Source organism: Ranitomeya variabilis, chromosome 3 (assembly GCF_051348905.1).
Source record: "Ranitomeya variabilis isolate aRanVar5 chromosome 3, aRanVar5.hap1, whole genome shotgun sequence".
In the NCBI taxonomy this organism is placed as follows: domain Eukaryota; kingdom Metazoa; phylum Chordata; class Amphibia; order Anura; family Dendrobatidae; genus Ranitomeya; species Ranitomeya variabilis.
The window spans coordinates 127,715,064-127,729,214 of record NC_135234.1 but is presented as its reverse complement, the minus strand read 5'-3'; the positions used below and the strand labels follow the sequence as shown (position 1 = coordinate 127,729,214).

Sequence of the window (14,151 nt, the reverse complement as noted above, 5' to 3'; positions counted from 1 at the left end):
GGAGAGGGATAGATGGAAAAAGGAAGGGGCAGAAGAACAAGCAGGAATTTGGAAGAAAGATGGACTAATATGTCTACCTAGAGCCTGGTACCCGATTGTAGTTGGTGGACTGCACCACCCTACTCATGTGTCTGCAAATGCAATGACACTACTGGCAAAGCAAGTCTGGTTGGCTCCAGGTTTTGGCAACTATGCAAGAGACTATTGTGCTGCATGCGCTATATGCCTGGCACATAATCCCGGACAGACAACAAAGACCCCTATGAAGCACCACGTCCGACCTCTCTATCCGTTTCAGCGATTACAAATAGACTTTATCCAGCTGCCAAAAAGTAATGGGTATGAGTATGTGTTGGTATGTGTGGACATGTTCTCGGGGTGGCCAGAGGCCTATCCAGTTCGGAAGGCTTCAGCTAAAAACACTGCTGTAAAGCTAGTTGCCGAACTGATACCCCGTTACGGTCTCCCTGAAGTGATCGAGTCAGATAGGGGTACTCATTTCACTGGAGAAATATTTCAAAATGTACTGAAAATGTTGGGTGTTGAAAGTCAGTTACACACTCCGTACCATCCTCAAAGTTCTGGTAAGGTGGAACGCATGAATGGAACTTTAAAATTAAAAATACAGAAAGCCATGGCTGAAACAGGAAAGCCTTGGACAGAATGCCTTCCACTGGCCCTTTACTCAATACGCAATACCCCAAGGGGTAAGACTAAACTGTCTCCATATGAAATTTTGTTTGGTAGGACTGCCAATTTAGGATGTTATTTTCCACAGCAACTTGTGTTAAATATTGAGTCATTGACTTCTTATGTACAAAATCTTCAGAAACAATTAACTAAGGTGCATGCACAAGTTTTTGCTTCCCTTCCAGATCCTGACAACATTGAAGGAAGTCACAAGTTGGAACCAGGTGATCAAGTCTATGTAAAAAGACACACCAGAAAGGCTCTTGAACCAAGATTTGACGGACCCTTCCAAGTCCTGTTGACAACACCTACATCAGTCAAGCTTGAAGGAAAGGCATCATGGATACATGCAAGCCATTGCAAAAAAAGCAGTATAAACTCATGATATTGATGTTAATAGTATTAACCACGACAAAGGCATGGGAAAGACTAAATTCTCTAACCCCTTTGAACAATAGATTCGTACAACATCATAGAAAATTAGTGCATGACTTGTTAAACAATACACAAACCCTGACAGATTGTTGGATCTGTACCCATTCACCGGTATCAGCCACAAGTATACCTTTCCTAGCAGTTCCCGTATCAGCAGAAGAAATATTCGCTTGGCCTAATTGTTCAGACAAACTGGCCAATAACCAAACTGGTAATGCTAGGCTGTGGAATACTACAATCGCCATACCAATTGTGGGATGGGTAGAATTTCCTTGGTGGCAGGGTAATCTCTCAGGGAGTAATACACATCTACAATATTTAGCATTCAAGGGAGGAAAATGGGTACCTAGGAATAAGACTGGATTAACTGATCTAGGACAGGTCCCCACAGAAAATCTACAGCTCAGTTTCAGTACAACCGCCGATCCCTCTGATGCTTTCAAACCTGTAGTATTGGAAAGATACATACACAATAGAAATTGGGAACATTCTGAGTTGTTCCCTCAAGGTGATGTAAACAGTTGTACAAGCAAACCGGGGAACCTGGTTTGTAATGAATCCGATGAATATATCAACGGAATGCCTGTATGTGGAAATCCCGCAGCCGGGTACTGTAGCCCCTTGGGACAAAAACCCTCTTGGTGTATGCTTCAGAATGTATCTAGATTTGTGGATTTGGCTCACAGATTGGTATTGCAGCACTCAGCTCTATGGGATCTGCCTGAAGGTACATTTTGGATATGCGGAGAAGGAGCATATAAATGGCTTCCCGTAGGTATAAAGGGTACTTGTACATTAGGACGCCTAACCCCGGCTACTTTCATAATTTCAAATAAACAAGTGAATATGCAAGCCGTGCCCAAGCACACACTGTATAAAAGAGCTGCAGATAACTCACCACGCCCCTCGGGGAGACCACACATAGTGCAAATGGGTATAGCCAATAAAATTGTCAGTTCTATTTTTATTTACCCTATGATTACACAAATGTGGGATAAACTGGTTAGGGCCACAGACTATCTAGATGATCAAATTTGGGATATATTGGATATACTAAACACTAGTATAGCTGTACAGAATCAGCTTATAATAGTCATCAACCAACATACCCTGGTATTGGATTACCTAACTGCCTCACAAGGGGGTATGTGTCAAATCATCGGACCCACCTGCTGTCATTATATAGACCCGAATAGTACTATGAGTATGACATTTAAATTAAAGGACGTACAACGACTCAGAGATCAGTATGACAAAGATAATGACCAGAATAAGGATAGCTGGTGGTCAGATACCTTTTCTTTTCTTAACCCAGCCAACTGGTTCAGAGGAATCAGTGGGTGGGTTGCTGGGATTATGCAGAGCATAATACATATAGTTATGATTATTGTAGTCATATACGTACTATTCCAGATTGTGCTCAAGGGTATTTCAGTATGCACAGATAAACTTTGTGTAATAGATGCAAGAGTATAAATTTTTTTTTTTTCTTTATTCTTATGTTATCCTCTAGTGATTCTAATTAATATTACCGTACTAATTTTTGTTTTTATATTTTAGTATACTGCTAAAGAAGAAAATAATTTGCGATAGAAGAATTAATACTAGATTTGATTCTCTTATTAATAATATAAGTGTGTACATGTGTAATACCAAAAATAAAGGCTTTGTCTTTGGCCCTGTGGTAATAAAAATAAAAGAATATGTCAAAGGGGGGAATTGTGGAGATCAGACTGAAAGAATCCATTGTGTCTTTCTCCTGAGACATCTGGCTTATATCAGGAAACTTAAGCAAAATTGACATTTCCTTTTATGGACGCATTCCTTCTGTGTTGTAACCTTTTACCTACATACTAGAAGCTGTACCTTATCTCTAGTATAGACTGTTTTTGTAAAAGGATGTGAAATATGAGCGCTTGTACGCATGTCTGTAAAATGTTTAACTTTTTGCTATAAAAAGGAGGGGGTAGAGCCCAGTGAGTCAGACGGGCTCCAGGGCTATCCCTGTCTATGAACACACAACCTTTGTGCTGCGTGTTATTTATTTGGATCCCATCCAGGAAGCCAGGGACGGAGAAGGACTCAACAACTATATGGCACCAAACAAGAGTTTTAGCTGACAGTCCAGGCTCCCAGTGACTAATGTTCTCCTAAATAACTAGTAACGTGTCAGGGGGTGCCCGGGACCCTGATGTAAACCTGGACCTTGTCTTGTGACGTATGCATGTGGTTTACTTGCTGGAAGGCATTTCACTCTACACTGCCCCCATAAACAGGCCAACTGTGCCCGTTGACTGTACCTTAATTTTTTCCAGCATACCCCTCATATTGATGCCAACATGTAAAGTACAGGGAACTGCAAAGGCATGTTAAGTCCATGGTAAGCAGGGCATGGAGATGCTGCAGCATGGTGCCATACTGCTCCCAATACTAGTCTGTCATGATCTCAATGGCAAGAGAACATAGCATCAGCATATATAGGAACTAGCTCTTGGAAGATGGGAACTGAGCTGACCATGAACTAAACCTAACGCACAACTAGCAGTGGCCGGGTAGCATGCCTACGTTGATTCTAGATGCCCAGCACCAGCCGGAGGACTAAATAATGCTAGCAGAGGAAAATAAGTCCTAGCTCACCTCTAGAGAAATACCCCGAAAGGAGACAGAGGCCCCCCACATGTATTGGCGGTGAATTAAGATGAAATAACAAAACGTAGTATGAAAATAGGTTTAGCAAATTTGAGGTCCACTTACTACATAGCAGAAGACAGAAAGAACACTTTCATGGTCAGCTAAAAACCCTATCAAAACACCATCCAGAAATTACTTTAAAACTCTGGCATTAACTCATAACACCAGAGTGGCAATTCCTGTTCACAAGAGCTTTCCAGACACAGTAACGAAACTACAGCTGTGAACTGGAACAAAAATGCAAAAACAAACATGGACAAGAGTCCAACTTATCTAGTAGTTGTCTAGGAGCAGGAACAAGCACAGAGAGGCTTCTGATAACATTGTTGACCGGCAAGCAACTAACAAAGCAGCAAGGTTATATAACGACTCCCACATCTTGATGGGAACAGGTGAACAGAGAAGATGAAGACACCAGTTCAATTCCACCAGTAGCCACCGGGGGAGCCCAGAATCCAAATTCACAACACTAGTCTATATATTACTGGGGTTTTGGCATGTCTGGTGTGACCGAGCATAGCAGAGATGTAGTAGTGGTCTGTGAGGGCCGGACTGCTGACAGACACTGCAGGAATATGAAACACCTATGACGCAGGCTAGATCACACACACTGAATCTGAGCCTCCGTGGTGAGCCCAGCTAGTGAAGTTGTGCCTGATTAGCAAATTTCATAGATGTCAGCCAGTGTGAAACTGTGGATCCAATGTACCGGAGATGCTAGCCACTAAGATTGTGCAGTAAGTTAGCTTAGGCGCTTATGTTGTATTGCCTCAAAGAAATCACTGATCAATCAAATATAGAGTAAATATGTAGGTAATCTTAATTCTGATGAACAATTACAATACAGTATTACACCTGTTTGTGTCTCTTGCTTCTCGAATAATGAAAATATATTTATATAGCATGACACGTAACAAAATGTTAAACTCCAAGAATAAATAATAGTATAATGCTTACAGGAAAGAAATATCTTGGTACCGTGTTAGCCAGTAGATAGAAAAATATTTAGAATTGAGAGTCCTCAGTGGTTGATACCTTTTAATGGCTAACTGAAAAGATGGTAAATTGCAAGCTTTCGAGACTACTCAGGTCTCTTCATCAGTCTATGCCTGATGAAGAGGCCTAAATAGTCTCTAAAGCTTGCAATTTGTTACTATCCTTTCAGTTAGCCATTAAAAAGTATCAATCACTGAGGACTCTCAATTCTAAATATTTTTCTATAACGCTTACAAGTCTTTTCTGCTGTCCTCACGGCTTTAAAATAACCATACACAGTGACCCCTGGTCAAAAGTACTGTTATTGTTAACAGTTACGCAAGTTGAAGGTGAAATTATATCTAAAAGGCTTAAAGTTATACACTGTGCAGAATTATTAGGCAAGTTGTATTTTAGAGGATAATTTTTTATTATTGATCAACAACTATGTTCTCAGTCAACCCAAAAGACTCAAATATCAAAGCTTAATATTTTTGGAAGTTAGAGTGTGGGTTTTTTTAGATTTGGCTACCTTAGGAGGATATCGGTTTGTGCAGGTAACTATTACTGTGCAGAATTATTAGGCAACTTAATAAAAACCAAATATATTACCATTTCACTTGTTTATTTTCACCAGGTAAACCAATATAAATGCACAAAATTTAGAAATAAACATTTCTGACATGCAAAAACAAAACCCCCCAAAATTAGTGACCAATATAGCCACCTTTCTTTCTGATGACACTCAACAGCCTTCCATCCATAGATTCTGTCAGTTGCTTGATCTATTTACGATCAAAATTGCGTGCAGCAGCCACCACAGCCTCCCAGACACTGTTCCGAGAGGTGTACTGTTTTCCTTCCCTGTAGATCTCACATTTTATGAGGGACCACTGGTTCTCTATGGGGTTCAGATCAGGTGAACAAGGGGGCCATGTCATTATTTTTTCTTCTTTGAGACCTTTACTGGCCAGCCACGCTGTGGAGTAGTTGGAGGCATGTGATGGAGCATTAGTGATGAGCGAATATACTCATTACTCAAGATTTCTCGAGCATGCTCGGGGGTCCTCCGAGTATTTTCAAGTGCTCGGAGATTTAGTTTTCATAGCCGCAGCTGAATGATTTACATCTGTTAGCCAGCATAAGTACATGTGGGGATTCCCTAGCAACCAGGCAACCCCCACATGTACTTGGCTAACAGTTGTAAATCATTCAGCTGCGGCAAGAAAAACTAAATCTCCGAGCACTAAAAAATACTCGGAGGACCCCCGAGCATGCTCGAGAAATCTCGAGTAACGAGTACATTCGCTCATCACTAGTCCTGCATGAAAATCATGTTTTTCTTGAACGATACCGACTTCTTCCTGTACCACTGCTTGAAGAAGTTGTCTTCCAGAAACTGGCAGTAGGTCTGGGAGTTGAGCTTCACTCCATCCTCAACCCGAAAAGGTCCCACAAGTTCATCTTTGATACCAGCCCATACCAGTACCCCACCTCCACCTTGCTGGGGTCTAAGTCGGAGTGGAGTTCTCGGCCCTTTACTGATCCAGCCTCTGGCCCATCAAGAGTCACTCTCATTTCATCAGTCCATAAAACCTACGAAAAGTCAGTCTTAAGGTATTTCTTGGCCCAGTCTTGACGTTTTATCTTATGTTTCTTGTTCAAAGGTGGTCGTTTTTCAGCCTTCCTTACCTTGGCCATGTCCCTGAGTATCGCACACCTTGTGCTTTTTGTTACTCCAGTAACGTTGCAGCTCTGAAATATTGCAAAACTGGTGGCAAATGGCATCTTGGCAGCTTCACGCTTGATTTTCCACAATTCATGAGCAGTTATTTTGTGCCTTTTTTGCCCAACACGCTTTTTGCGACCCTGTTGGCTATTTGCCATGAAACGCTTGACTGTTCGGTGATCACGCTCCAAAAGTTTGGCAATTTCAAGACTGCTGCATCCCTCTGCAAGACATCTCACAATTTTGGACTTTTCAGAGCCCGTCAAATCTCTCTTCTGACCCATTATGCCAAGGAAAGGAAGTTGCCTAATAATTAAGCACACCTTATATAGGGTTTTGATGTCATTAGACGACACCCCTCCTCATTACAGAGATGCACATCACCTGATTTAATTAATTGGTAGTTGACTCTCAAGCCTGAACATCTTGGAGTAGGACAACATGTATAAATTTAAGTATCATGTGATCAAAATACAACTTGCCTAATAATTCTGCACACAGTGTATATATAACCTTTTTTAAACTTTTACATTTTACCTAGTAGCTCCCCTTTTGAAAGCATCACAGCTTATAAATGCATTTTGTAACCACACAAGAGTCCCCCCCCTTAAAAAAAAAAAAAAAAAAAAACACTAACCACGTGGCGTCTTGTGTTGTTTTTTTTTAATTATTTCTGTAGAGAACTCTAAAAGAAAAATAGCCAAAAGAAAAAAATACGAGCAATATTGTTGTTTAAGAAGATAAGAAAAACACACCAAACACAGTAAAATCTCTTTGTTGCAACATCTGGCCACATTAACAAAATGTAGCCAAGAAGACCATGAAAAACCCTGCAAAAAAAATGCCAAAAAAACAATGTAAGAAAATCTTTTTAGCGGTTATTTTTTTTTTTACAGCATGGTGTACACAATGCATGCCAATCACTTAAAGCTTTGCTCTCTGCCTGTCAGAGGACAATGAGGCGCAATATCCACTTGTTTAATTGAGGATTTGTACAAGAGTATTGAATAGCTAATGTTTCTCTAGTATGTAATATTACTTGTGTGGTGTACTGACAGAAAGCATTATGCAACTTGAAAGCTTAATAATGGTGTAAGTATGGAGGCTAATCGGTGGTAACACTTGGGATAAAAATACTACATAAGAGAAGAATTTCAATTAAGTATATCTCCTTAACTAAATTTATTTTATTTGTCTAGGTGCCATTAAAACATACAGTGAGATATCAAATGTACGGAAGAACAAAACTGTAAGTGACTAAGATAAGCATCTGATAATTGTGTGGACGGGGTTGGCCAACATTTTTGTTTTTAAAAGGCATGCACTGGTATGAAATAAACGGAGGCACGCTAACCTCTTGTCACCCCACTAGATCCAGCACACGCTGCTACATTCTACTTTATGTTAGTGGCAAAAGTAGGTTCATATGTATCTCAAGCCGTTTAAAAAGAGGTGTCTTGCCGGCACTTACTTCTGTGGTTATCTAAGATGAAATTGAAATCTACCTGGGTGTAGGTTGAAACACTAGACAACTGAGGGAATCCGGGTGCACACCAAAAAAAGAAATCACTTCTAGCCCAGAAACAGGGAAAAAGGTGGCACTCACCATCCGGTAAAACATTCCTTTATTTAGTCCATAACACAGATACAGCGGGAGAGGAGCGGATACCTTCTGTGGACGACGGCCGTTTCGCGCTAGGACCCGTTGAAGCGTAGGTAGCGCGAAATGACCGTCGTCCACAGAAGGTATCCGCTCCTCTCCCGCTGTATCTGTGTTATGGACTAAATAAAGGAATGTTTTACCGGATGGTGAGTGCCACCTTTTTCTCTGTTTTTGGACTATAGGTCTGTATGTATATTTTGTGCTTATGTTTACAAATATTACACATTTGACAAAAATTTAATTTTTTTTGTAATTTTCAAACTCTGAATGTTAATATCTTTAATCTAGATAGTGATATAAACACAAAATAGTTAAGTATTTCCCTTTTATCTACCTTATATCAGCACCAGTTGTAAAATGTGTCATTTTGTTAGAAGATTTACAAACTTAGCAGCAATTTTTCACGTGTTCAAGGAAATTTACAAAACTTATTTTTTAGGGACCTATTCAGATTTGAAGTGTCTCTGGGGGGGGTCCTATGTATTGGAAAATACCAAAAAAGTGATCCCATTTTAAAAACAGCGCCCCTCAAAATATTCAAAACTGCTGACCGGTAGTTTATTAACCCTACATATGCTTTTCAGGAATTAACGCAAACTGGAATGACAGGAATAAAAAAAATTGTATTTTAATCACTAAAATCTTGCCAACATCTGAACAGGTCACTTTAGCTGGCGGACTGAGGTCATTATTTATAATGTTTGTTCCCCTTTTCCCTTTAAAAAATTCCCAAATCCTAATAAACATTATTTGGCCTTAGATTGCCAAGGCAACCATGAGGACCACACACAATCATGATTTTATGTTGCTGATGGGGCTAAAGAGAGCTCCCACACTTTGTCCACCATTTAGACACTGCTGTCACTATTGACAGCAGAATCTAAGGGGTTAAAGGGACTGTCGGCACAGAAAGACTGTTCAATCCAAGTACAGGTGCTTGTAATAGCATGGCAGGGCCAATCATTTAACTACATCATCCTACCTACTTGGTTTTCCTTTATCTTCACCACGTTTTCTTTGATTGACAACTCTGGTTTCATAAAACCAGGGAAAGGCGAATATAGATGGAAACCAAGCAGGTGAGAAGGTGTACTTAATTGTTTGGCCCCACCGTGATGCACCCAGCGTCTGTACATTGTTTGAACAGCCATTCTGTGCCAACAGCAGAGTGCCAGCTATAGTGCACTGCTGTATCTTCACCTGTCAGGGGATGCCATTACCTCATATCTTAAGGCCCCGTCTCACATAGCGATTTACCAACGATCACGACCAGTGATATGACCTGGCCGTGATCGTTGGTAAGTCGCTGTGTGGTCGCTGGGGAGCTGTCACACAGACAGCTCTCTCCAGCGACCAACGATCAGGGGAACGACTTCGGCATCGTTGAAACTGTCTTCAACGATGCCGAAGTCCCCCTGCAGCACCCGGGTAACCAGGGTAAACATCGGGTTACTAAGCGCAGGGCCGCGCTTAGTAACCCGATGTTTACCCTGGTTACCAAAAAAAACAAACAGTACATACTCACCATCTGATGTCCGTCAGGTCCCTTGCCGTCTGCTTCCTGCTCTGACTGAGTGCCGCCGTACAGTGAGAGCAGAGCGCAGCGGTGACGTCACCGCTGTGCTGTACTTTCACTTTCACTTTGCGGCGCTCAGTCAGTGTGGGAAGCAGACGGCAAGGGACCTGACGGACATCAGATGGTGAGTATGTACTGTTTGTTTTTTTTGGTAACCAGGGTAAACATCGGGTTACTAAGCGCGGCCCTGCGCTTAGTAACCCGATGTTTACCCTGGTTACCAGTGAAGACATCGCTGGATCGGTGTCACACACACCGATTCAGCGATGTCAGCGGGACCTCAACGACCAAAAAACGGCCCAGGCCATTCCGACATGACCAGCGATCTCACAGCAGGGGCCTGGTCGCTGGTACGTGTCACACATAGCGAGATCGCTACTGAGGTCGCTGTTGCGTCACAAAACTTGTGACTCAGCAGCGATCTCGCTATGTGAGACGGGGCCTTTACTTCAGTAAAAATACATACTAGTGGTCACTAAGTAGTTAAACAAGCTCTTATCCCATAATAGTTTTTATCCTCTTAATATATTGTAATCATCATGTTAAATAGCACTGTGTACTTACAATTGCTCATTTTGCATTTCTACCCAGTAAAACGGTCTCTCTTCTCTATGTAGAAACAGGAAGTCTCTTGTCCCTTCAGAAGTCATTTTTCTCTTCAAGTCCTGACCCAGCTGTCCTGGGACATTTGCAGCGACTCATGACTCAGGGAAAATTGACCTCCTGCTTCTACACAAAGTTTAGAAGGATTCAGCTAGTCAGTTTCTAATTGCATGATGTCATAGACCTAATGGAAAAGAGAAGCATTAGCTGGGTAGAAATGCAAAATGAGCAATTGTAAGTACACAGTGCTATGTAATATGATGATTGCAATATGCTAAGAATAACATTCTTGACGGGAATGTTTCTTTAAACAGTAACTGTAGTTTTAACTCTTATTTAATGAATCATTAATACATGTGAAAATGTTAAACCTTGAAACATATCAAAAAATCCTGCTTATTTCTCCGTAACTGATAGCATTCACTTGCAAAATTCTCAATTTGTATTCAGTAAAGACAGATTTTCTCACTACCGAGATAGATGGGCAGTTATAGTTATCCAAAGAAATTTATGAGCACAAATCTAGTTTTTCAGCAGAACTCGCAGCAAAATCTGAGTGTTCTCTAGCTCCTCCCTTACTTCATAGAATTTTAAAAGCACCAACTGTCAGATTTTACAGTGAATGGAGAGGGAAAGCTTAGACCAGGAAAAAACGGAAAAAAAAGAAGCAGATTTCTCTGCTAGCACATATTATAAAGTTACTTACTTTCATGTGTACTATTGATTTATTAAATAAAAATGTAAAAAGACGGGTACTCTTTAAGCTGCATTTTGCCTACAGTTGCAATGTTCAGAAAATAAATGTTAAATGCGCAGCTCCGATCCTACCGGCAAGTGAAAGAATTAGCATATTCCACCAATCTGAGCAGCCCGGAGTAGAAAAGGTGTTAATTGGTAGAAAAACTCTTGCTTGGATGCTAAGTGTGTGAAGGCGAACATAAATAGGTAACAAATGAATAATCAAGGACTGACTCTTTTCTTGACACTGCCTACACATCTAGATTTTAAAAGTATTTTTCTTCATTTAAAGTGTCAAGTTAAAGTAGTTAGGAAGGTGGGGGGAAGCTTCATATAAAATATAGTCTTCACATAGAATCACATTTCTGAAGACTGAGCTCTATTTAACTCTTCCCACCCTGGAGCAATAGAAAAACACCTGCACCCTGCATAATGTACAAACTCTCCTATAACAGTACAAAGGGCAGGGCTGGGAAATGCAATGTTGGTCACACTCTCTCGATCTTGGAATGACACTTCAAGGCTATGTTCACATGAAGCATTTTTGCAGTGTTTTTTTTCCTGCAACCAAAACCTGCTCTGTTGGCAATAAAAACTCTGTGTTGAAAAAGTAGGGGGGGGGGAAGCTTACACATGATTTATCTACAGTGCACATTTAGTAAAAGTTAGATTTATTCCCCAAAAATGGAAAGAAAAAAATGCTGAAAAATAATCGACACTCTGCAGATTTTTTTTTTTTTTTTTTTAAACTGCATGAGTGCTCAAATTCAGTCAGGGATTAAAAAAAAGGGTGCAGGAAATTTCTGAAATCTCATAGCTTTTTTTCTGATACTGTAAAATGCAGCTTATTTTCTGGAGAAAAGAAAGGCAGTAAAAAAAAAAAAATTGCTGCGTGTGAACATATAACAGATACAGGAGGAAATTTATAATGTCACGTTCCCACCCAGCTTACGAAGTTCATGGAGGTGCTAATTGTCCAACACCTATTTTGGGGTATCAGAAATACAGTGTATAAGGAAACAGATAGGACATTTCAGCTCGGCAGTTTATCCTGAACATTGTCTTTTTTTTCCACCCTAAAAGCACAGCAGGGAGAAGCGGGACCATGACACCAGCTTCCCAAAGTGCTGTCGGGTTCAGAGTCTCCGCTCTGGGACCGGCGGGCTGCATCCACCTGCCGGAGGGCACGTTGGCCCCCTGTTTGCTAAACAAAATCTTAACACTGAGCTCCCAGGGGGAATAGCTGCTACTATCACTTCAAAAGAGACAATAGAAATAGAAGACCCTGAGAACTGGCCGAGCTGAAGCCTCATTTCTGCACCCAGCTCCATTATCACTTCATGACGCTGACAAAGCCAATTGGCCCCGTTAATTATTTCAGATTTACTCTACAGATCATGGCAGCTTGTATCATTTAGCTCTGTAGACAGCAGAATAACCTTTTATCTTACACCCTCCCTTGGAGAGGGGAAAATGGAATTTACACTCTTTCTCAGGAAAGTGGATTATTTATATGTAATGGCCTTAGAATAAAAACACACTGAAACTGCTGCAAAAAAATGTATTTTGAATTGTATGACATCAGGATACCAATATCCAGAATGCAAAAGAAGAAAATAAAAAAGCCTTTTCTACAATATTTGCCTACGTACTATGAGGATTTACCGGATTTTTAGAGTCACACACTGAACATTTAGTGTAATACTTTTAGACAAGGCTCATACACAAAGAGAATGAGAACAGAGCGAAAAAAAAAAGAACAAACTTGTGAGTAGGTAAAACTTTATGGACAGACATTACTACTTCTGTATAAGTGGCAGCCAGTGCTGCCACCTAGAGGTTAGCATGTTATCTTACTACTAATTTATTAATACAGTATATATCAAATTTCAACCAGGCCCACGACCCCTCTCATCAACATTACTGGGACATTAGGGCATAATATCCACAGCACACTATGTGGTATCCAACATACAGAGCCACAAACACCATGTTACATGGTATATATTACCTTTTTTGGACCTGATCTGACATCAGCGAGACACAGAAATTTCACGGTCAGTACAACTTCTGAGACAGAAGAACAGCGTCTAGAGTGTTGTGTCTGAGTCTTATCAGTTAGACTAGAACTGACCTGGAACGGGCCAATTCCAGACTTGCCTGCCGCTGTATGACTGGTACTGCAAAGTCGGATCGGGCAGGAAAACAACATTTCAAATATAATTTTGAAATATGTGCGTGGAAGACTGCATTTCACGCATGACATCCAATGGAGCCTGCCACTATTTATATATTTATTTATTTTTTTATTCTGATGGATTGATTCGATTTGATTAAGAGACATAAGGGGGCAGAGCAGGGGCCCCATAAAGATCTATGGGTGAAGTATTAAGACTGATTGTACAGAGCTATGACAGTACCATGTATACTGCTTGATCAGCATATTAGTAGCTGCCCTAGGCTTCCATAGTGAGCCGTGCACAGGTGTCCTGCCACCCAGAAGTAGGAATCCCTCCCAACATTTAGGGTATGTGCACACGTTGCGGATTTTGCTGCGGACCCGCAGTGGATTTGACTCTGAGGATTCGCAGCAGTTTTCCATGAGTTGAACAGTACCATGTAAACCTATGAAAACAAAATCCGCAGTGCACATGCTGTGGACAAAAAACGCACGGAAACGCTGCGCTGTTTATTCCGCAGCATGTCAATTCTATGTGCGGATTCCGCAGTGGTTTACACCTGCTCCTCAATAGGAATCCGCAGGTGTAAAACAGCAGGTGGAATCCGCACAAAAACCGTGAAAAAAAAATGGGGGAAATTCAACAATAAATCCGCAGTGCGGATTTCCTGCACATTTACCAAAATCAGTGCGGAAAAATCCGAACACCTTTCCTCAATGCAGATTTTGCCACTGCAAGAAATCCTGCTCAAAGTACGCATGTCTTTAATGCATTCCCCGCCCCCCCCCCCCCCATTGATTAATTTGAATGGGTGAAAACTGCTGCAAAAATGCTAAAAGAACTGACATGCTACAGGCTTGAAAAAAAACAA

General features: G+C 40.9%; 1 protein-coding gene across 2 annotated transcripts in view; it reads right to left on the bottom strand.

The window, feature by feature from the left end:
* POLA1 (DNA polymerase alpha 1, catalytic subunit) overlaps positions 1–14,151 on the bottom strand; it is a 502,104-nt gene that overhangs the window by 282,248 nt on the left and 205,705 nt on the right. The window lies entirely within an intron of this gene.